Source organism: Solanum dulcamara, chromosome 12, assembly GCF_947179165.1.
Source record: "Solanum dulcamara chromosome 12, daSolDulc1.2, whole genome shotgun sequence".
NCBI lineage: Eukaryota > Viridiplantae > Streptophyta > Magnoliopsida > Solanales > Solanaceae > Solanum > Solanum dulcamara.
Window position 1 is genome coordinate 20,711,025 of NC_077248.1, and position 23,850 is coordinate 20,734,874.

The 23,850-nt window shown below is 37.9% G+C and overlaps 1 protein-coding gene across 2 annotated transcripts in view; it reads right to left on the reverse strand.

The window, feature by feature from the left end:
- Positions 1–7,062: 7,062 nt before the first annotated feature.
- The window catches only part of LOC129875976 (isoflavone reductase homolog), a 42,276-nt gene continuing 25,488 nt past the window's right edge, over positions 7,063–23,850 (reverse strand). Inside the window, exons 6-7 of one of the 2 annotated variants that reach the window (XR_008763264.1) lie at positions 10,079–10,142; positions 7,063–7,370 (exon numbers count right to left, since the gene is read on the reverse strand). The gene's annotated coding sequence lies outside the window, so the exon portion shown is untranslated. The remainder of the gene's footprint in view (positions 7,371–10,078; positions 10,143–23,850) is intronic. The other variant, XM_055951242.1, reaches the window with a different exon arrangement.

The window sequence follows — 23,850 nt, forward strand, 5'->3', positions numbered from 1 at the left end:
TGCGCAGAGTGCAACCTGGTGCTTAACTGGGAGAAGGGCCACCTTATGGTAAAAGAACGTATCATCCTAGGCCACTGGATATCCATCAAAGGTATAGATATTGACAAATCTAAAATTGAGAGGATTGAGAAATTGATGTCACCTATCTCTGTAAAGGGTATAACAAGCTTTCAGGATCATGCTGGGTTCTATAGCCGATTCATAAAAAATTTCTCAAAAATTGCTCACCCATTATTCAAGTTTCTATAGAAGGAGATGAAGTTTATTTGTGATAATCCATGCCTAAAAGCGTTTGAAGGATGGAAGGAAAAGTTTATTTATGCACCCATCATAATTTTACCAAACTGGCCCAGCCATTCGAGGTTATGTATGATGCTAGTGGAGTAGTGCTTGGGAAAGTATTAGGGAAGAGACAACATAAGATCCTACACCCCATATATATATACTAGTACAACTCTCAATGTTGCTCAGAGGAGTTACACTATGACTGAATAAGAATTGCTTGTAGTGGTCTTCGTCTTCGAGAAATTCAAATCTTATTTACTTGGCACCAAGGTCATTGTACATACTGATTATGTAGCACTTCCATACTTAATGACAAAGAAGGAATCTGAGATTGATTTGATGGGTGTTGCTATTGCAAAGTTCAATTTTGAGGCGAAAGATTGAAGGGGAACCAAAAATCAAATAGTGAATCACATGTTCACATTAGAGAAAGAAGCAATGTTGAAGTTAGTAGATGGTGTTGAGATAGATGAAACTTCTCCTGATGAGCAAGTATTAGCTGCATCACATGATTTGATTCCTTGGTTGGTAGATTTTGCCAATTACTTGCTTAGGAATGTGGTACCTTTAGATTTTTCCTTCCACCTAAGCTAAAAGTTTACGTCTGATGTGAAGAAGATTTTTTGGGAGGAGCCATATTTGTTTTGTATTTATGTTGATGGGATTTTTCATCGTTGCATTCCTAGAGTAGAGATGATATCACGCCCCGAGAGGGTACCCTAGGCGTGGCCGGCACTCGAAAGTCATTTTTGGCCTCCAAGCGAACCACCTGGTCCAGTCACACATTCATTCAATCACATTCTCTCAGCGGAAGACTCAATCAATAAAATACTATTCATAATTTAGGGCCAAAGGCCGAATAACTATCAAATCAACAAACAGTTATAGAAGAACTACTCAAAAGAACAATCCAATATTTCTACGCTCCGGTCTATGAAGCCTCTATCAACAATCTAGGAGGTGACAATGACAAGCCCATGGCTACCAACAATCAAAATAGAGGAAACAACACAAAACTATACAGGAAAGCTCAACATCCTCCAAAAACTAGGAGGACTCACCAACTAGTTGGGAGTGTGTGGATCTTCAACAGTGCGCCGGTTGATGATCTCTAGTACCTGTCTCTGCATCACGAAATAATGCAGGCCAAATGGCGTCAGTACATAGAATGTACGAGTATGTAAAATGGTCGAATGAAACAACATCAGAAAGGACCGAATCAACTCGGGAATCTCAACTCAGAAAGAAGTACAACTCAAACAAGCGTCCTAAGTCTAAGCAAGAATATAGTTTAGACGGGACCAATTCGCATACAATTTAACTCAATCCGACTCAGAGTACTATCAAGACCTATGTGGGAGTTTCTCTTATCCGACAACCATCACTTATGAGCTAGTGACAGTACAACAAATCGATGTTGTTACCGCATCCATTCATACTTTGCCAGGGTATGAACGAATCAACCAATCATGGATCCAATCCAACCAAGTCCTATAATGTCGGGACAATAATTTTGGGGAAACATCCGACTTTAATGGTTCAATCCCCTCCTACGTTTGGCGATGTAGTTATTGGGTTCGAGTATGGACTATACTCTTGCCCAATTCGGTGCTCGATACTCCTCCCAAGACTCAATGCTCATAAAACTCCATCCAATCAACTCAATCAAATCATATCGACAAGTCTCATTTAGAACCTTGTCAACTCATTAACTCTATCACCATCAAACATCTCCTAATCATACTATCTGATCGATTCCAATCATATCATTCAAGAGTAAATTTAAATATACATTTATGGCATCATACAAACATATCCAACCATTTATCTATTCATTTAACACATCTTTGGAACTCATCACAACTCTAAGGTTTTAGACCAACAATTTAAGATGAACAACATATTTAAGAGAATTAGCATTTTTGTCATAATCCACATAGTTAAGAAAATCAATAAAGAATGTTTAATAACTTATCTTCATCAACTCATACTCACATGAAGGTTCTTTCTAGAAATTTCTTTTCTCAACAACATCAACATAACAAGAATCACATTAATGGATGACAAGACTTATTTGGACATAGGCCTATCAAGAAACTCCATTCTTATGAACATTTAACCTCAAAGAAAGTGTAGGGAACATGGGTGGACTCAACCCATGTTTTGAGTAGCCTTACATACCTTAGTGAAGACTTGAAGAAAACCTTGATGATGGGTCTTCAATGGGAAACTTGAATTTCTTGAAGCTCTTGAATGAAATCTTTGTTGGAGAAGGATTGAAGAAGAAGAAAGGGATTTCTAGGACTTTTAGAGAGAGAGAGAGGAGCTAAAAATAATAGTCCAAAATGTTCTAAGACCGTGTATATATAATTTGGGAAAATTTCCAAACTGCCCTTTCTCCAAAAATCTAGAAAATAGGCCAAAAACACTGTTGGCGCGATAGTGGCGCGTCGCGCCACTGCGGAGCCAAGTCAAATAGGCTAAAAACCTGCACATCTGTTAGTGGCGTGTCGCGCCAACGACCAAACTACTGAGGCTTGTTCCTGGCGCGTTGCGCCCTTACAGCGCCATGCCCAAGTTTTCTGGGTTTTGGAAAATAGACTTAAAAACCCTACACATCTCATAGTGGCGCGCCGCGCCAGGGACCAAACTACTGAGGCTTGTTCCTGGCGCGATAGTGGCGCGTCGCGCCACTGTGGCGCCAAGCCCAGATTTCCTGCAGTTGCAACCCAGGCCTAAAATGGAATTATGTTGCTTTCGGGACCTCGGTAAACCTATAATAAAGTCCATGTTGATCATCTCCCACTTCTATTCTGGAATTTCTATATTTTGAGCTAAACCACATGGCCTTTAATGCTCAACCTTCATCTGTTGGCAATTCGGGCACTTGGGAACGAATTCCGCAATATCTCTCTTCATCCCACTCTACCAATAGATTTCTCTCAAGTCATGATACATTTTTGTAGAGCCCGGATGAATAGAGTATCTAGAACTATGCGCTTCGGCCATAATTCTCTCTCGAACATCATCGACATCAGGTACACACAACCTATTGTTTGTGAACAAATCCCCCTTTGGTAAAAACCTATTGTTGGTACCTTAACACACTATCTCCCCCTTTGGTAAAAACCATCACCTCTTGTTTGTGAACAAATCCCTTCAATTGGAGAAGGACGGGATCCTGATCTTGTTTCTCTTTTACCTCTGCCACAAGTGAGGATGCAGAATCATCCTAAACATTAACTCCACCTTCATTGTTCTCTTTAAGAAGAACCCCCAATCGAGCTAATCTATGTACCTCCTTCGCTAATTCCTTCCTTCCTTCCTCTATATGGGCAGTGCTACCCATAGACAACCTGCTTAAAGCATCAGTAACAACATTAGCTTTACTTGGATGGTAGAGGATGCTCATATTATAGTCCTTGAGTAGCTCGAGCCATCTTCTTTGACTCAAGTTGAGTTCCTTCTGGCTGAAGACGTATTGTAAACTCTTGTGATCGGTGAACACATCAACATGCACTCCATACAAGTAGTGGCACTAAATTTTAAGCGCAAATACCACAGCTGCCAGCTCAAGTTCATGAGTTGGGTAATTCCTCCCGTGAACCTTAAGCTGTCTTGAAGCATAGGCTATCACCTTTCCCTTTTGCATCATCACACATCCCAAACCAACTCTAGATGCATCACAATAGATCACAAAACCCTCTGTTCCATTAGGCAAAGTTAGAACAGGAGCAGTGGTTAGCTTGGTTTTCAATTTCTGTAAACTCTACTCACAAGCATCGGACCATTGGAACTTAGCCTTCTTTTGGGTCAGTTTGGTCAATGGTGATGATATGGATGAGAATTCCTCTACAAACCTTCGATAATAGCCGGCCAAACCCAAGAAGCTCCTGATATCTATCGGGGATGTGGATCTGGGCCAATTTTTCACTACCTCAATCTTTTGAGCATCAACCCGAATACCATCACCAGATATAATGTGGCCTAGAAAAGCCACTGACACAAGCCAAAATTCACATTTGGAGAACTTTGCATACAATACCTGGTCTTTTAAAGTTTGTAAGACGACTCTAAGATAATGGGCGTGCTCCTCCTCATTCTTAGAGTAAACCAAAATATCATCTATGAATACAATCACAAACATATCAAGATATGGTTTAAATACTCGGTTCATGAGATCCATAAAAGCTGCGGGGGCATTAATCAACCCGAAAGACATCACCAAGAACTCAAAGTGGCTATAGCGGGTCCGAAAAATTGTCTTTGGGATATCACAATCCCTCACCTTCAACTGATGGTAGCCCGATCTTAGGTCTATCTTTGAGAAACAAATGGCACCCTGAAGTTGATCAAACAAGTCGTCTATTCTAGGGAGAGGGTATTTGTTCTTTATGGTGACCTTGTTCAGCTGCCTGTAATCAATACACATTCTAAGGGACCCATCTTTCTTTCACACAAATAGGACAGGAGCACCCCATAGTGAGACACTCGGCCTAATGAATCCCTTATCTAACAAGTCTTTCAACTGTTCTTTCAACTCTTTCAACCCAGCCAGAGCCATTCTATATGGAGGGATTGAGATAGACTGGGTATCAAGAAGGACATCAATCCCAAAGTCGATCTTCCTATCAGGAGGGACTTCAGGCATATCTTCAGGACACTCGTTGACAATCGGAACCGACTCAAGGGATGGAGACTCAATGCTGTCATCTTTTACTCAGACAAGGTGATAAATACACCCTTTTGAGATTAGCTTCCTGGCCCTAAGGTAGGAAATAAACTTACCCTTAGGCACGACAGGACTACCCTTCTACTCTATGACAGCCTTATTCGGGAATTTGAACTTGACAATCTGAGTTCTACAATCAATAAATGCATAACAGACAAAAAGCCAGTCCATGCCAACGATAACATCAAAATCAACCATATCTAACTCAACTAAGTCAGCCAAGGTATCCCTATGATGAATTGACATAGTGCAATCTCTATAGACTCTCTCAACTAAGATAGAATCACCGACAGAAGTAGCTACACTGAAAGGCTCAATAAGACATTCGAGAATTTTATTGAATTTACTAGTCATGTAAGGAGTCACAAACGATAGTGTGGCACCCAGATCCATCAAAACATAACAGTCAAGAGAAGAGACTCGAATCATACCCCTCACGACGTTTGGAGAGTTCTCCTGATCTTGACGACTACCCATGGAATATAGACGGTTTGTACCTCCACACATACTTGAAGTAGTGCCCCTCTGATTACCTCTAGCTGGTGGTGTGGTGGTAGAATAGTGGGCTCTGTTCCCCCATGCTGGACACTCCTTCTGAAAATGGTCTATTTGGCTATATTTATAACAACCAACCCTTCCCGCTCTGCACTCTCCCAAGTAGAGCTTACCGCACTTGATGCATGGTGGCTTCCCTTGCGAACCTTAACCCACGCTAGCCTGGGATTGAAAACCCTGGGGTATGAAATTCTAGCGACTCTGTCCCTGCCGATCATACCTATTTTACGGCATAGGTGCACTGGCGGTAGATGAGGCATAGTTGGAAGGCCTCTTTTGGAAGAAGGACCTGTTGCCCTTGTTTTGCCTCTGTTCATTCTCATGCCCCGCTGATTTTGCCTTCTTGCTCAGATGCTCCTCTCTATCTTTCCTCTTCTCATCCTCCACCTGTTGAGCATATACCATTAATCTTGAAATATTCATATCGAAGATTAACAATGTTGCTTTGCACTCCTTCTTTACATGTCTTCCCAAGCCAGAGACAAATTTCCTCATCTTTGACCTCACATCTGGGATCATCTCTGGAGCATATCTGGATAGTTGGATGAACTTCAGACCGTACTTCTTAACTGTCATACCTTTTTATTTCAAGTTCACAAACTCCTCCACTTTTGCTTCCCTCAATTCTCTGGGAAAGAAGTGGTCGAGAAAGGCTCCCTCAAATTCATCCCACATAGTAGGTTCAACATCCTTACCTCTATCTTGTTCCCATTGGTTATACCAGATATTTTCCACGTCTTTGAGCTGGTAAGACACCAACTCAACCCCCTTAATCTCCGTAGCATGCATAGCTTTCAGGATTTTCCACATCTCATCAATAAAATTTTAGGGGTCTTCATCAACCTTAGAACCCGTGAATGTCGGCAGATTCATTCTCAGAAAGTCTCTAATTCTGGTAGCAGCAGACGGCTCTTGGGAACTAGAGCTAAGAGTTGGGGAAATCTGGTTACCATTTCGAGCAGCCACTAATTGAGTGAGCATGGCAATCGCTCCTCTAAAGTCTGCTTCTGAAGTTGGTGCAGTTGGAGTAGTAGGCATTTGAGGTGCCTCTGCATACCTCACCGGTCAGCCTCTAGCCCTCGATGGGCGTACCTCTGACTGTGGCATCTCTGTGTTATCAACATTCCTCTGGCTAGCAGTACGTTTAGGAGGCATTGTCTGCAACGTATAAATAGATGAATAAAAAAGTAGTTTTATAGAGTTTAACTCTATCACACGAATTTAGAGTATGAAAGAAGTGAAACAATTCTTAATGTCTTATAGCCTCCTAATTATAAGTGTGGTGCACAACACACCCATAAGCAAGACTCTACTAGACACGACTTCATAGACTCCCTAGGACTTTTGAACTCTGTGCTCTGATACTATGTTTGTCACGCACCGAAAGGGTACCCTAGGCGTGGCCGGCACTCAAAATCCATTTCTGGACTCCAAGCGAACCACCTGGTCCAGTCACACATTCATTCAATCACATTCTCTCAGTGAAAGACTCAATCAATGAAATACTATTCATAATTTAGGGCCAAAGGCCGAATAACTATCAAATCAACAAACAGTTATAGAAAAACTACTCAAAAGAACAATCCAATATTTCTACGCTCCGGTCTATGAAGCCTCTATCAACAATCTAGGAGGTGCCAATGACACGACCATGACTACCAACAATCAAAATAGAGAAAACAATACAAAACTATACAGGAAATCTCAGCATCCTCTGGAAACTAGGAGGACTCACCAACTAGCTGGGAGTGTGTGGATCTTCAACGGTGTGCCGGTTGATGATCTCTAGTACCTGTCTCTGCATCATGAAATAATGCAGGCCAAATGGCGTCAGTACATAGAATGTACGAGTATGTAAAATGGTCGAATGAAACAACATAAAAAAGGACCGAATCAACTCGGGAATCTCAACTCAGAAAGAAGTACAACTCAAACAAGCGTTCTAAGTCTAAGCAAGAATATAATTTAGACGGGACCAAATCGCATACAATTTAACTCAATCCGACTCAGAGTACTATCAAGACCTATGTGGGAGTTTCTCTTATCCGACAACCATCACTTATGAGCTAGTAACAGTACAACAAATCGATATTGTTACCGCGTCCGTTCATACTTTGCCAGGGTATGAACGAATTAACCAATCATGGATCCAATCCAACCAAGTCCTATAATGTCGGGACAATAATTTTGGGGAAGCATCCGACTTTAATGGTTCAATCCCCTCCTACGTTTGGCGACATAGTTATTGGGTTCGAGTATGGACTATACTCTTGCCCAATTCGGTGCTCGATACTCCTCCCAAGACTCAATGCTCATAAAATTCCATCCAATCAACTCAATCAAATCATATCGACAAGTCTCATTTAGAACCTTGTCAACTCATTAACTCTATCACCATCAAACATCTCCTAATCATACTATCTGATCGATTCCAATCATATCATTCAAGAGTAAATTTAAATATACATTTATGGCATCATACAAACATATCCAACCATTTATCTATTCATTTAACACATCTTTGGAACTCATCACAACTCTAAGGTTTTAGACCAACAATTTAAGATGAACAACATATTTAAGAAAATTAGCATTTTTGTCATAATCCACATAGTTAAGAAAATCAATAAAGAATGTTTAATAACTCATCTTCATCAACTCATACTCACATGAAGGTTCTTTCTAGAAATTTCTTGTCTCAACAACATCAACATAACAAGAATCACATTAATGGATGACAAGACTTATTTGGACATAGGCCTATCAAGAAACTCCATTCTTATGAACATTTAACCTCAAAGAAAGTGTAGGGCACATGGGTGGACTCAACCCATGTTTTGAGTAGCCTTACATACCTTAGTAAAGACTTGAAGAAAACCTTGATGATGGGTCTTCAATGGGAAACTTGAATTTCTTGAAGCTCTTGAATGAAATCTTTGTTGGAAAAGGATTGAAGAAGAAGAAAGGGATTTCTAGGGCTTTTAGAGAGAGAGAGAGGAGCTAAAAATAATGGTCCAAAATGTTCTAAGGCCATGTATATATAATTTGGGAAAATTTCCAAACTGCCTTTTCTCCAAAAATCTGGAAAATAGGCCAAAAACACCGTTGGCGCGATAGTGGCGCGTCGCGCCACTGCGGAGCCAAGTCAAATAGGCTAAAAACCTGCACATCTGTTAGTGGCGTGTCGCGCCAACGACCAAACTACTAAGGCTTGTTCCTGGCGCGATAGTGGCGCGTCGCGCCCTTACAGCGTCAAGCCCAAGTTTTTTGGGTTCTAGAAAATAAACTTGAAAATCCTACACATCTCGTAGTGGCGCGCTGCGCCATGGACCAAACTACTGAGGCTTATTCCTGGCGCGATAGTAGCGTGTCGCGCCACTGCGGCGCCAAGCCCAGATTTCTAGTAGTTGCAACCCAGGCCTGAAATTCCTACTGTTCTAGTTCGTCTTAGGATCGTCATATCTTTTGACTCCAAACTCCAAAAATTACATTCTTGGTGGCGTTGGAAAGAATACTCGACGACCTTTAATTTAATAGGTCGTGGGCAACCCAGATTGTCGTCTTTCAAAAGATAGGGTCGTTAGAAGTTGACCCCTTATACGAATTCATCCTAAAACTTAGCCACGATGAATCGTCTGACTTAGCTTGGTCCTAGGGGTCCTTTATGACCCCACATCACCTCTAACACTTTTCAATTTATCAGGGACTCATCTTAACTCATGCATATACTTCACAATAATAAAGTTTGACCCTACATGAATACGAGAAATGTCCGAATCTTAGGAAAAATTTTTGGGGGTGTTACAGATGATGAGCATATTGGAGGCATGTCATTCCTCTCCACTTTGGAGGACATCATAGTGGTATACAAACAACCTATAAAATTCTTCAATATTGGAACTATTGACTGACTATCCACCAAGACGCTCATGATTTTGCCAAATCTTGTGCTCATTGTCAAAAAGATTGAAGTATTTGAAGAAAACATGAGCTTTCACTCACTCTAATTCTGGTCATTGAACTATTCGATGTGTGGGGCATCAACTTTACGGGCCCTTTTATGAGATATAACGGGATGAAGTTCATACTTGTGGCTGTTGACTATGTGTCAAAATGGGTGGAGTCAGTAATGCTTCTAAAGAATAAAGGCAAAAGTGTCACAATATTCATGAAAAGAAATATCTTCTCCAGATTTGGTTGTCACGATCCAAGCTTAGGTCCTAGACGTGATACGGCGAATGAGTACCCGGAGGTACCTCACCCAAGCCTCTTAGCATTCATTAAGTATTTTATTGATAATGGTAAATAATAACAAGCAGAAATTAAAAACATTTTCCATTTTGTGTCCAAACACACCTCTACTAATAGACTTGGTGGGGGCTAAGACATGTCCCTAACTCACCCTCAAAATAAGTGTCAAAAAATTCCTTAATAAAAGTCTTATTATTCTACATAACATAAGCTTAGAATAAAAAAGAATGTTATTCCCGAAACATAAAAACTCACCACAAGTAATCTTTAACTAACTCGAATTAGCCACGTGGAGGAAGTCGAGGTGCGACGTCGGTTCCTACATGGTGATATCATGTAGGCAAAAGTATGCGTTAGTACTTTGAATGTACTAAGTATGTGAGTATGCTATGAAATAAAGAACATAAGAGAGACATGAGTAAGCAATATGCATAATGAATGCATGCATTGAACATCATAAAAAAACAACCTTAAAGCATTCATTTTGTGGGGAAGTGACCTTAACCGACATTTAAGACCATGCGAGTTATTACATGGAATCCAACATAAACCCCTACGTTGGCACGGGGAGACTACTTGTCGGGTAGAACTCTGTCAACTTTAACATTCTGTAACCTCAACATTATTGGCTTATTGTGGATCCACTAGCTTAAATAGCCTACAAGGGCTCCTATGTTGGTGCATAGTTAATGCAACATGAGACTTTACTTAAGGACCCCTTAGGTCGAGTCCCCATCTATATGCTACATTCGGTGCTAGGTCAATCCCACGGAATAACATTTAAGTATCATAATGACATTGGCATTGTATAATTTTAGACATCACATCTTCATTGGTGGAATAACTCATTAAAACATTTCATTTGATTCAACTATATGAGAATTGTCCTTTCACATTGAATCCTTTCTTTGACTAAAAGCCCTTTCATCATCATTCAATCATTTCATAAGATTCCTTTAAACATAGATATTTGCTCATAAACTTTCAATTCAACTTCATTCAATATAAGAAGACTAGGTGGGTTCAATTCATAAAGACCTTCAAATACATATAAAGAATACTTGCATGCATAATGGTGATGGAAATGCATCAAAATACACATCTTAAAACAGCCCACCATATATGCCTTAAACCCTTTTCAAACTTTCATATAGGCATTTTAGCAAATCATTCATTTGATGAAATTAAGAGTCAATATACGTCAATACATGTAAATAAACTTAAAATATATCATAATATATGCATTTAGAGTCATTGTGTAAAAGCCCATGAAGGTTCATCATTAGAATTGAAGTATCGAGTTGAGAAGAACTTTTGGGCTCCATGGGTGGAAAGACCCATGAATGTAAAACTCACATACCTTGGAGAACAATTCCCAAATGCAAGCTTGAGAGTAATGGAGACTTGAAGAACCTTGAATGGAACCCTAGATTTTCTTCTTAAAACCCTTGGGAGAACTTTGAGAGGAGAGGATTTAGTGTTTTAGTCTAATTGTGAGGAAATGAGAGAGTTAGAAGGTTTAGGATCTTTAGATAGGAGGATTTAGCCTCCAAAACGACACCACTTTTGGCTAAAACACAAGAGAAGACTAAAATGCCCCTAAAATCTAGAAAACGGGCTCAAAACCGTGCTGGCGCACCGCGCCAGCACCCAAACTACTGAGGCTAGTTTCGGGTGGTGAACAATTCTCCATTCACCAGATGCACACCATTCTTTTACCGGTGCACCCAAGAGTATGCTGGAAGAGTATTGCTTTGCAGTCTGACATCCATCCAAGACACCAGTTTACTCTATAGCCGATAGTGGGAGAGACTGGCTACAACATATAGACTACTAAAGGTTGGTATACAGGTGCCCCCTGAGTGTAGCTATTGTGCAGGTGGCATGGAAATTTTTGACTATCTCTACTTTGGTTGTCTTGTAACTAATGCCTTGTGGGTTAGATTGCTGACATGACTGGGCATCAACAGACATATTGAAAGCTTGCAAGATGAACTAGCATGGCTAACAAAAGTGCGAGTAAGAGTACTGGTATTAAAGAAATAATCAGTTGTATCTTTGCATTGGTGATCTATATTATATGGAGAGAAAGGAATACTACCAGGTTTCAATCTACATCCTACCAATGTGATAGAGTTTGCAAGAAGATTGGCATATAAATTCATGTTTGAGGGAGAGACCTGAAGAAGCGGAAGAATGCATTGGAAAAGCCAGATCGATTACCATAAAGCTTACTTAATTTTCTATTTTGAATAGTCGAATACAGTGTTTTTCATTTTTCCTTAGTTTTCTGATTTTGTGTATATGTAATATCAGTTTTTTTTTCTTAGGGAGATATGGTAGAAATGTGAAAGGTAGGTGGTCAGCCTTCACTTGTTTTGTAATTACACTTTTTTTGGTATCAAAAAAAAAGAAGCCAAGAGGTCACCACAAATCACAGGTCAGTTAGGGTTTCAAGGGGTTGCAATACGTGTTGCTTGAATTAACACCCCAAATTCTTCAATCTCAGTTGGGTAAGCCTCAAACTTTACTCGTTCATGAGATTATATGGATTCCACAAAACCCAGGGTTGGTAACTTATGATATTAAAATCGAACAACTCTCAGAATGATAGTATGTACGTATATTTTGCCCGTGGGTATGTATAAACTGATTAGATAAAGTAAATTGAGAGATTGAATGTGAATGAGATTAAACTGGGAATGAAACAACTGATAAAACACTGAACGGAGGGTGCAAAATGATTACGAGGATCTTCTACAAACTATGGATTAGTTCACGATCTGTAGTTGTCCCTTGTACACCAAGCCCTGAAGTTCAGTAACCAAGTTCAATCTCAGCAAACAGGATGAGTGCTAACTATGAGTTGTTGTTTCATCTACGAATCGTAGATTGTCCTCATAATCTAAAAGTCCTAAAATCTGAAAAGTGACTCTAAGAACTATGAAACCATTTACGAGTGGTTGATAAATCTACAGATCATAAATAGTGCTTGTAGTTCAAAGTTCAGAAACCTTAATATTTTGTTCTGAGTTTCAGTAAAGGTCTTTACGGATCGTGGTACTTTCCACGGGTCGTAGATGACCTTTCATAGTCTCTATAACAGTGAAAAATACAAAAAAATCTATTTTTTTTATTTTCTTTGTTTTCTAGTATACTAATGGACTTCTCACGGGTACTATGCCTCCTGAACAAAACTAAAAGTGCAAGGGAGCGACCACTATACAAACCAAGAAGGTCGTGGCTCGGAAGTTAGTGTGACGACTACAAGACGAATGCATAGATACTGAAAATAGTGGGTCTGAGGAACATTTCGAGATGAGTAATGATTCAAACGCCGAGCACCGTACCACGAGGCAACACACAAAGTAGATAGTACCCAGTACCGAGCCACTAAATATGGGCTTCACCTCTGAGTTCAACTACAACTCATACTTCTCCCTAGTCTAAAGGGGTGGGGGGGGGAATCATCATCGAAAGGAAGAAACAAAAGTACCTTGGGATCAGAAGATGCAGAGATCGGGGAAACTATAAAAAGTTTCGAAATCTCACCCACCAGCCAGGATGATGCAGGCGGACTGTAGTTCAAACATGGAGGCATTGATGTGACCCTGATATGAAGGAAATTTTTGATAGAGATGCAGAGCTGTTTGAAAAGGGAGTACCAAAGGGAAGTATATTTGAGGAACACGGATCAGGACTGAGGGTCTTGCAGCGGTACCAAATATTCCCCTCGACCTTACCAGATATAGGTTCTATTAGATAGTTGCCTCGTCAGGTTCCTATAGTCTGGCCATCATGCGTGAGTTCTATGCATCATATTATATGAGAGTACAACAGAACCTCTCAAAAAGGGAAAGAATCTTGGATCAGCCTCACCTCACTAGTACTCTTTTCAGAGGGGTGTCGGTAGATATATTGGAGCACGCCATTTAACGATTCTTGTTTGAGCTAGAGTACGAGTTACTGGTGGCCACTGCGGAGTTCGATTATAGGATGGGAATAGTCAGGGACCGAGTAAAGAAGAAGGATCTGTCTTAGAATATCACCGTATTAAGATGAATGGCTGGATATATTATCGAGAGAGGGGTTGATGCTAATTGGGTGACCACTCATGAGCCAATAAAACAAGCCTCTCTGAATTTCACAGGGAAAATTTAGTGGGTAGTTACACACTTTTGGTTGTGTCCCACCATAGCAAACAATACTGTGTCTGAAAAAGGTTGTGTTAATGGAGAGTATCTTGGCAGGATATGATATAAATGTTCCCCGTTACATACTGGAGAAAATTCATGAGAGATCATTTCAGGAAAAAAACTAGTATACCTTTTTCTTTCCTTAATCACAAACTCTGTATTGAGGCGGGAGTGCAGATATTACATGGCATTGACCGGATTATAGAGGTATTTAGGAAACAGGATGTTGGGATAATCAAAGATAACACAAACCCAGCGACACATCGTCGAACACCTCAACCGGACATTCAAAGACCTAAACTATTTACCATGCGTATATCTGAGCCAAGCACAACATTGATAGATGAGATTCCATAGAATTTTCTATTAAGGTGCCAACATGTATAGTTTCTAGTACTTCAGCTCTCCCATATGAGACCCCATCTTAGACTCCTTCTGAGAATCCATCTGCACCTCCATATGTGATCCCACGCCTGTCGACATTGAGTATGGTGACCATTATGGCCAAATGTTTATAGCATTTAGTCAAGCGGCAGACACAAATAGAGACTCAGTTCACCCAGGTTAATCAGCAGCTACGACCTTGGGTTCAATCGGCCATCACTTCAGTAGTTGAGGGTTTGTCTTCGGAGCTATATGGATGCATTGATGCTTTAGAGTACAGGGTCACAAACTGGCTTTGAAATGTTTAGAACCCCGACCTACATAGTTTATGGGCTGAGATAGCCAAATTTCGAGCTGATATTAGCTTTCTGGTCACTACACATGTCCCAGTGTTTGATTCCATGCCATTGACTATGCATCCACCTCCCCAGATCTTAATAGATTTGTTTACTATCGAAGAGCCACCGAGAGCACAAGAGAAGAGGGCCAAGAGTGAAGGAAGCTCAAATTTTAAGGGAGATGTAGCAAGGACCAATAAGAGAGAGTGGCTATATGTTGAGACAGCCAGGTAAAAGTCCATAGTTGACGAGCATATGCAGTTGGGAAAGGACCAGCAACAAGATGTAGGAACCTCAAGTTCGACACCAGTTTCTGTAGGTGCCATCCCGGTTGAGTCTAAGATACCGAGCAATACTACAAATTCTACACATGTGGACCCATCTACTACACATATGGACACCGATGCCTAGACGCCACATGTATGTTTTCACCTCTTATTTTATAAGTTTTGTTGGTGCATTAGGGACAATGAACAACTTTTTGTGAGGGGGAGGGGATAGTCCATATACGCCTTGATGAGTATCTTGGTGAAGTATGAGTAACCAGGATACTTGTTCATGTTCTGTTGAGTATTTTGATGAAGTCTGAGTAGCCCAGATAATCGCTTGCATCTTGGGTTTTTTTGTTGTGTTTTTTTTCCTCAAAACCTTTATTTTTGTTGAACCATCATGGTTAGGATGTTTTGTGAAAGTAGAAGAAGAATAGGAACACTTATCGGAATCCATGGCATGTTTTTGATTTGTACTAAAAAAATGAGACCCCTTCGATTTTTTATGTGTTGTGTTTTGATATTTTTGATAGTATGACTATGTGTGATTTTCACATAACATGATGTATAGTGAGGTGACAAGTGTAACTACAGCTAGAAAATGAACCTAATAGTTAGTCATTGATAATGAGACTTTATGCCATGTGTGAGTGAGATATTTACATTGCTCTAACTGTGTGTGCCAATTCAGAGCTTGCCTTGTTAGTCTTGCTAAGATAATAGGACTGTTGGTTAGGAAAGAATCACAGGCCATTGTTGAAATTAACCCACTACGCCTAAAATGACTGACCAAAAGAGTATGATTATCCCTTGATCAAAATTTTGAGCATAATCAGACCTTTTTATTGTATTACCTGATTTACCTTCTCTAATTTTCTATATTAACCTTTGTTTTGGTTTTGGTCCCTCCTTGGACATTGTGCACCTCAACTCAGGCAAAATACCTAAGTTGAGGGTGGCTACTGAAGAAGAAAACAATAAAGAATGGGGTATGAAAAGATAGAGCGATGCAAAAAAAGGGAAAATAAAAGAGTGTGGCAAGTGTTCACATATTAAAAAAAAAGGAAAAAAAAAAAAAGAATAAAAAAATTGTGTTAAAAATAAAACGCCACAACCCAACAGTAATTATAAATAAAATAAAGAAAAGGAAAAGAGGAAAGAAGAAATTATTGGTTAGAAAGGTGTAGTGAAGTAACGTAATGTTAAGAAGGGAAATATTCATTATTTCTAAATGTACCATCCTCGAGCCTTCATTACAAGTCCAGTAAAGTCCTATAATGATCCTAATGCGACTACCAAAAAATCAAGATATAGAAAATAAGGACAAACTTATGATATTATGCATGCGTGGTTTGGACTTATTTTGTGAGAATGAGTGTTTACCTAGTCCACGATTTTGAAAATTATGAGATTGTGTGCAAACGGGATTTCTTTTGATGAGGGCACATGAGTAGCATTATTAATTTCTAATCATCTAGATGATTATTGACTGTGTATGTAACCTTGTCAGTTAGTATGTTGATGTCATTTATTAATCCACGTTTGTTAACTTGAGAAGTTTTGATTGTGCACTGATTTTGATAGAAGAAAGAGGAGCGTGTCATGCTTATGAACTAAACTGATGAAAGTCATGTGATTGCGTAGCTTCTTAGTTTTGTTTTGCTAAATTTGTCATGATGTGATAGTTGTGTTAGTTGCTTGAGAATACACAATGATTTTAAGTTAAGGGTTTTGATGGGTCGTGGATTTACGACACTTTTAATTCTTAAAACTTAGGATTTATGTAAGCTCTTTAGCGTGTTTTAGTAGATTTGATGTGTTTTGTAGTTATTTTGTAGGAAAATAGGATTCAGAGGTTAAGTTTTGAAAAGTAGAGGCAATATGCAGATTTTGGTCATCTATAAGTCACTCTACATATCGTTGTTTGATCCACAAGCCGTATAGGGCATCCATAGTTGAGATTCAGAAACTTGAAAAAAAGGCTTGAATTTACGAGGAAACAGGACGATCCGTAGAAGATCCTATGAGCCTTAGAATGGGTTCGTGGTTGAAGTTAAGAGAAAGGTCAAAGTTCTTCAAATTGTATGAGTGAACAGGATGATCCATGAAAAGTGTTACGAGTCATAAAAAGGATTTCGTGGTTGAGATTCAGAAAGTTAGAAAAAGAGCCTGATTATTACGACTTGTCAATACGAGCCGTAAAAGGTTTTACAGACCGTAGTTCAGGTTCGTGAGAAAAGTCCTGAGACTGCATCACCTGTTATCTACGAGAGGTCTTCACAAGCTGTAAAGAGGAGGATGATTCATACTTTGGTTCGTAAAAGCTGTCGAATCCATTTTTTCAAGTTTTTTCGGATAGGTTTTTTGTGTCTATAAACACTTTTTCTAGGTTTTATTTTATGTTTTATACTTCATTTTAGTTCTAGGAAATAGGAAAAAAACAAGTACTTTGATTCTATTATTGAATTTTGGAGATTAATCACACATTGATCTTTGTTTTTTGACTTTGAATTTCAATTCAAGATTTCAAATTTTCAATACTCACCTTGTAAGTGCATGATTACTTTTAATTTAATTATTATTTGTTGTTCTCATACAAGCATGAGTAGCTAATTCTACAACTATGGTTGTGAGAATCACGAAGAATGAATGAAGTAGACCTAATAATTAGTAATTCTTGAAAAGTGTGCATACATGTAATATTTTTTCCTTCGTTTTGATTATTTTTTAACGGTGGCCGACATTAGAACTCGCTTTATTCTTAATTTCCGGACTAAGGGTTAATGAATGGGAAAAGAGATTCTACAATGGACATTTGAAGCTATCAACCCTCATCTAATGCTTGACATTAACTGAAAATAGCTAATTTGGGATCAAAGGTAATGGTTAGTAAATCATACACTTGTAGACGGACCAAGTTGCATGGTGATTTTTACCTATTTAGGGAAACAACCACTTAGATGATCTTAACTTACCGATCTTGCATGCTACACACTAGAAAAGGTTACTAATATCCGGTCTTAGTAAGTTAGGAATTCATGGGGAACACAAAACCGTAGTTACATCTTTTATTGATTCAAACACTTGAAATTGTTACTTTGCTATTTTTGAAAATCATAAATATTAGCTTTTATACAAACCTTCCCCTCTTTCGTAAATAATACAACCAAGAACCTAAATAACTATAATTGATCTAAGTCTGAACCATATTCCCTATGGGATTGACCCTAACCTTTGTTAGATTCTATATTTGAACAATGCCCGTTTTATACTTTTTTTGGGAGGTGTTATTTGGGCGTATTAGTAGAGTGTGCAGGCCTTACCACTATCTTGTGGAGGTAGAGATGTTGTTTTTGAAAGATCGACCCTCCTATAAAGTATATCGAACACAAGTAAAGGAAGAAGAAAGCATAACAGTTACTAGGAAAAGTAGTGCAAAATCTCCAAAAAAAGAAATAATAACTATACATGGGAAGGACTACATGAGTACGACTAATATTACGACAAGCACTAATAAGATTAACCTTTGCAAGGCAAAACAATACTCTACCCTAATATGTGACCTCCATTCCTTCGTATCTAGAGTCATGTCCTCCATAATATAAAGTTACGCCATGTCCGGTCTAATCACAATAAAAACACAATTAGGGTAAAACTCAAAATCTCTTTCTATTTCATTTTTTTGTTTACCTTAAGATACAAATCCGTAAACTTCACATAAGCAATTCTTGATGCTTAGAATATATACCACCCTTTTATAAGATATAGGGTATTTTTCTTGACTTTTCTAGCATGATTGGATTTTCCTTTTTCTAAAAGAAAAATATAAAGTTATTTGGATAGTCCTTTTACTTTTAGGAAAAGGTTTATGACTCTATAAATATAGGTTCATTCATTCTAACTTTATAGAATTCACAATGTAGTCCTAGGGACTTTGAGAGTTTTGTGTTGGGGGAGAAACGGTGAGACACAAGTGTAACGTTAACACTTGTGTGAACCGCTTTGTATTTCGAGTGAATTGTGTGAGGTTATTATTTTTGATATTTTGTACTCTCATATTTATAATGGGTTGTTTATCTCCTCTTGTGGATGTACGTTGATTGACCGAACCACATTAAATATTTGTGTCACTTTTAAAATATTTCTCATTTGTCTTCTTACTAATGGTCTTTCGAGTTTTCTTAGCTAGCTTCTGCATGAACTTAATACCTGTGTACTTTTATTTCATTTCTTAATAAGTGGTATCAAAGCAATGTTAAAAATAAGTGCTCATCTTAGTGGGTTCAGTTCTAGCCACAACCTATTTGACAATAATGAAGAATATTTTATTTGAGAAATTTTATCTAAGAGGTTCTCTATGTCGAGACATAGATTTTGCAGAGGAAATTTTGTAGAGGAGATGCAATATGTTGAATATTGTGTGAAAAAGGTTGAGCAAATTTATTTTATCAAAAATTCAAGCCCCGGGGGGGGGGGGGATTTTTGGTGTTTGTCCTAACTTTCTTAGCATAATTGAGTTTTTCTTTTCCTAAAAGGATAAAACAAAGTCTTCATATTTGGCTAGTCCTTTTTCTTATAGGAAAATTTTTATGACTCTATAAATAGAGACTCATTCTTTTTAGCTTCATAACATTTACAATGAAGTCCTAGGGGCTTTGAGAGTTTTGTGTAGGGGGAGAAACGATGAGACACAAGTGTTACATTAACACTTGTGTGAACCTCTTTGTATTCTGAGTGAATTTTATGAGGTTATTTCTCTCGATATTTTGTACTCTCATATTTATAATGGATTGCTTATCTTCTCTTATGGATGTTGATCGATTGACCGAATCATATTAAATGTTTGTGTCTCTTTTGGTATATTTTTCATTTGTCTTCTTACTCATTGTCTTTTGAGGTTTGCTTTGTTAGCTTCGACATGACACCTTATTATTTTCAACCCTAAAAAGAAAATCTATATAACTTTTGATGGGTTTTTCACTTGTGCACATATTATTCTGATGTGTACTTTTATTTCCTTCAAATTGATATCAGAGCAAATTGCTATGTTTTTTCCTTTTTCATCTTGCTATTCTTAGCACAAGATGTATTGTCCATTACATCAACTTGATTATCCTTGTTGTGTTGTGATTTTACTAAATTATTCCAAGTCTTCATTGTTGATTTTTCATGAAACTATTCCTTATATACATGCAATTCTACGTAGTTGTAAAGGTAAAAACACACTTTTATAACCCAATTATTTTTTATCTTTAATTGTGTAGCTGTTTCACCAGTCAATGTTATGTCTTAGGGGGATTCCTCAAACCCATTATCAATAATGGATCATTTTCCAATAATATTAATTTTTTTCATCTGTTGATATCAACTCTCAAAATTATTTTTGCCATCAAATACAAAAATGGAATAATTGGGTAAATATGGAATATTCACATATATTTTTTGTATGTGTTGGATCTTACACAAGGCTTTTCTAGGATCTCACGCGAGCCCTGATACCAATTGAAGGAAATAAAAGTACACAATCAAATAATATATGCATAAGTGAAAGACACAATAAAATATGCAATCACAGTGTGTGCCTTGAACATATCTCAAAATTTTCTTAGATGTTTGCAAGAGAGATTGAAGGAGAAATTTCATTAATATGCTAATTAATCCAATAAGTAATATCAGGCCTTGTAGAAGTCAAGTATCTTTGACTCCTTATCAATTCACTATTTGACTTCGTATTGTACAATTACACATGCTTCCATACATTCTTGAGTTTCATTGATGAAGTCGGCCACTTCATCGATGAAACTCAAGAATGTATGGCAGCATGTGTATTTGTACAATAAGAATTCAAATAGAAAATTGTTAGGGAGTCTAAGGTACTTGACTTCTACAAGGCCTGATATTACTTATGGAGTTGGATTAATTAGCAGATTTATGGAATTTTCACGTCAATATCGCTTGCAAGGAGCTAAGAGAATTTTGAGATATATTCATGTAATATCCCCTAAAAACGTTATATACGATGTTTCAATTTTTGCCTAAACATGATACAGCCTCTGTATTTTGGTCATAACTTTTCATAGCAATATCCAAATTGAGTGATTCAAATTTCTGAGTAACCACAAGATCATTACCTACAACTTTTATGAAGACCATATTTTAAGATTCGGAGGTTAAGTAGGTCAAAAAAATTAATCTTTGTAAGGTAGGATGCTGTTACGGAAATGAGTATTTATAGAAGAAAAATCATATCTCACTGTAGGTTTATCCAAATTGGTTGATTCTTGAACGATATGAAACTAGACTTCCATATATACAATTCTTATGAAGACACTAAATCCTAATAAGGAATTTATCTTATTCAAACGCAGCTCCCAAAAAGAGTATTCTGTCAAAGATAACTCATTTCACCTACCATAGAAAGATCTAGATACATTTGACATCACTCATGACATAAATTGTCCTCCATTTAACATCATCCATGACATCAATATATTCCACTAAATTTTCAGATTTTTATTTTATAATTATTTTATTTATTGTTAGGTCATTTTTCCCACCTATAAATACCCACCTTATTTCCTCATTTTATTCATCAAGCTTTCTCAAGCAAATCTTCTCTCTATACACATTCTCAAATATAGTTTTAGTTCTTAGTAGTGAAGAAATACTATTCCGGTGATTCATATATTCCGGGTAGTACACAAAACGTTCCGGCAAGGAGAGAAGCTAGGACTCAAGAGTGTTCATTAAGTCTTCCGGTACCAACTAAAGCTTCGGTTTCCAGGTATGTAAGGCTTCAATGAGAGTATTCCTTCCACTCTCATGCCTAAATTATTTTGAGTATATGATAAATTATATTTATTTTCTTTAAGATTTACTCTAAAATATGTGAGTATTTATCCATGGGTTCTTCCACCCATGTAGTCCAAAAACTCTTTCAATTAAATCTCTCAATTTCAAGTAATTTTCTTATGGATAATTCTTATTTTTACTTAATAGCATGAATCATGGTTGAACTAATGATTATTGGTCTATTTTGATGCAATATTATTTCATATGTATAAATTGATGGTTTGCAAGTAATTTCTCTATTTATCTCTTTAAAGGTTCTTGAAATTAATGGTGGGTTGTTTAAAGCATGATTTTTAATTAATGAATTTTAACGTATTTATGTATATTTATTTACATACATATTTGCAAGTTGAAGTGATTTGATCCCACCTAGTTTTATTATGTTTTTAATAAAGTTTTACTTGAAAGCTTTGACTCCAAATAAATGTTTATGAAAACAATATCTATGATCAAAAAGGGAGTCTTATGAAATGAAAGAATGATGAAATGATATGAATGATGGATTCTTTATGCAATAAGGATAATTCTTGCATATTTGAATTATCAAATGTTTTAATGAGCTATTCTACCGAATATGATGTTTGAATTCTCAAGTTATATGCTATGAATATTTTAAAGTATTAAACTATTCCGTGGGATTGACTTAGCACCGAATGAGGCATTGAGGTGGGATTCGGTAAGGGAATCCTAGTAGCAACCCCTTGTCTCATTAACTATGTGCCAACATAGGAGCCCTTGTAGGCTTAGGCTAATGGATCCATAAATAGCCCTTAAAGTTAAAGTTAAAGAAATGAATGAAGTTGACGGAGTTCTACCTGGCAAGTAGTCTCCCCGGCCAACGTAGGGGGTTATGTTGGATTCCATGTAATAGCTCGCATGGTCTTAAATGTCGGTTATGGTTAGATTCCCACAAAATGAATGTTTTAAAGGATATCCATATGATTTATTATGCATGTATTACATTATGTTTCATATTACATAAATGTTATAATATTTTCTCAATGTTCATGCATCCTTACATACTTAGTACATTCAAAGTACTAACGCATACTCTTTTGCCTACATGATATCACCATGTAGGGATCGGTGCTCCTCCTCATTCTCCTCCACGTAGCTAGTTGATATTCCATTGAAGACTACTTTTGGTGAATTCCCATGTTCCGGGAACAATACTCCTTTGTCTTTCTAGCTTATGATATGTTAAGATATTTTATTATGGCATTTCTTCTATTATGATTGAGGGTGAGCTAGGAACTTGTATTAGCCCCATTAAATCTAATAGTTAGAGGTATTGTTGGACATATGTAAGTTGAAGATTTATTATTATTATGATTTCCGCTTGTCTATTTATCATCATTACCTATGAAAGGCTAAAAGAATGCTAAGAGGCTTGTTTGAGGTACTTTCGGGTTCCTCATTCGCCATGTCACGTCTAGGCCCTAGGCTTGGGTCGTGACAAACTTGGTATCAGAGCCCGAGGTTTTGAATGATCCTTGGAGTCCAACATACCGCGTCGAATAGGGTCTTGTTCATGGTTGTGAAGCGCGCCACAATTATGAATAAGAGACTATGAGGCGTTTAGGAAAATTTTCACTTCTTTCAAATTCATGTCGTGCCTTAGAGTGTCCTAAGCTTTCCTTTAACTAACGACCCATTTTGTGTTCTCTAGATAATGACTCGTGGAAGACCACCTCAAAGAGCAAGGGTTGACGATGAGGACCAAACTCCTCCGATTCCTAATGCCCAACATCATGAGGATGGGGTAACCCATGCCGAGTTTCGCAGTGTTATTACTTTGTTAGCTCAAGTCGTAGCTAACCAAGGGAATCTAGGTGTTCCTCCTTCCCAAATGCAAAATCCAGCCTCTAGGATTCGGGATTTCCAAAGGATGAATCCGCCCGAGTTCGATGGTTCTAAACTAGATGAGGACCCTATGGAGTTCATTAATGAGGTGTACCAGATTGTGTCTATCATGGGTGTGCCACCAA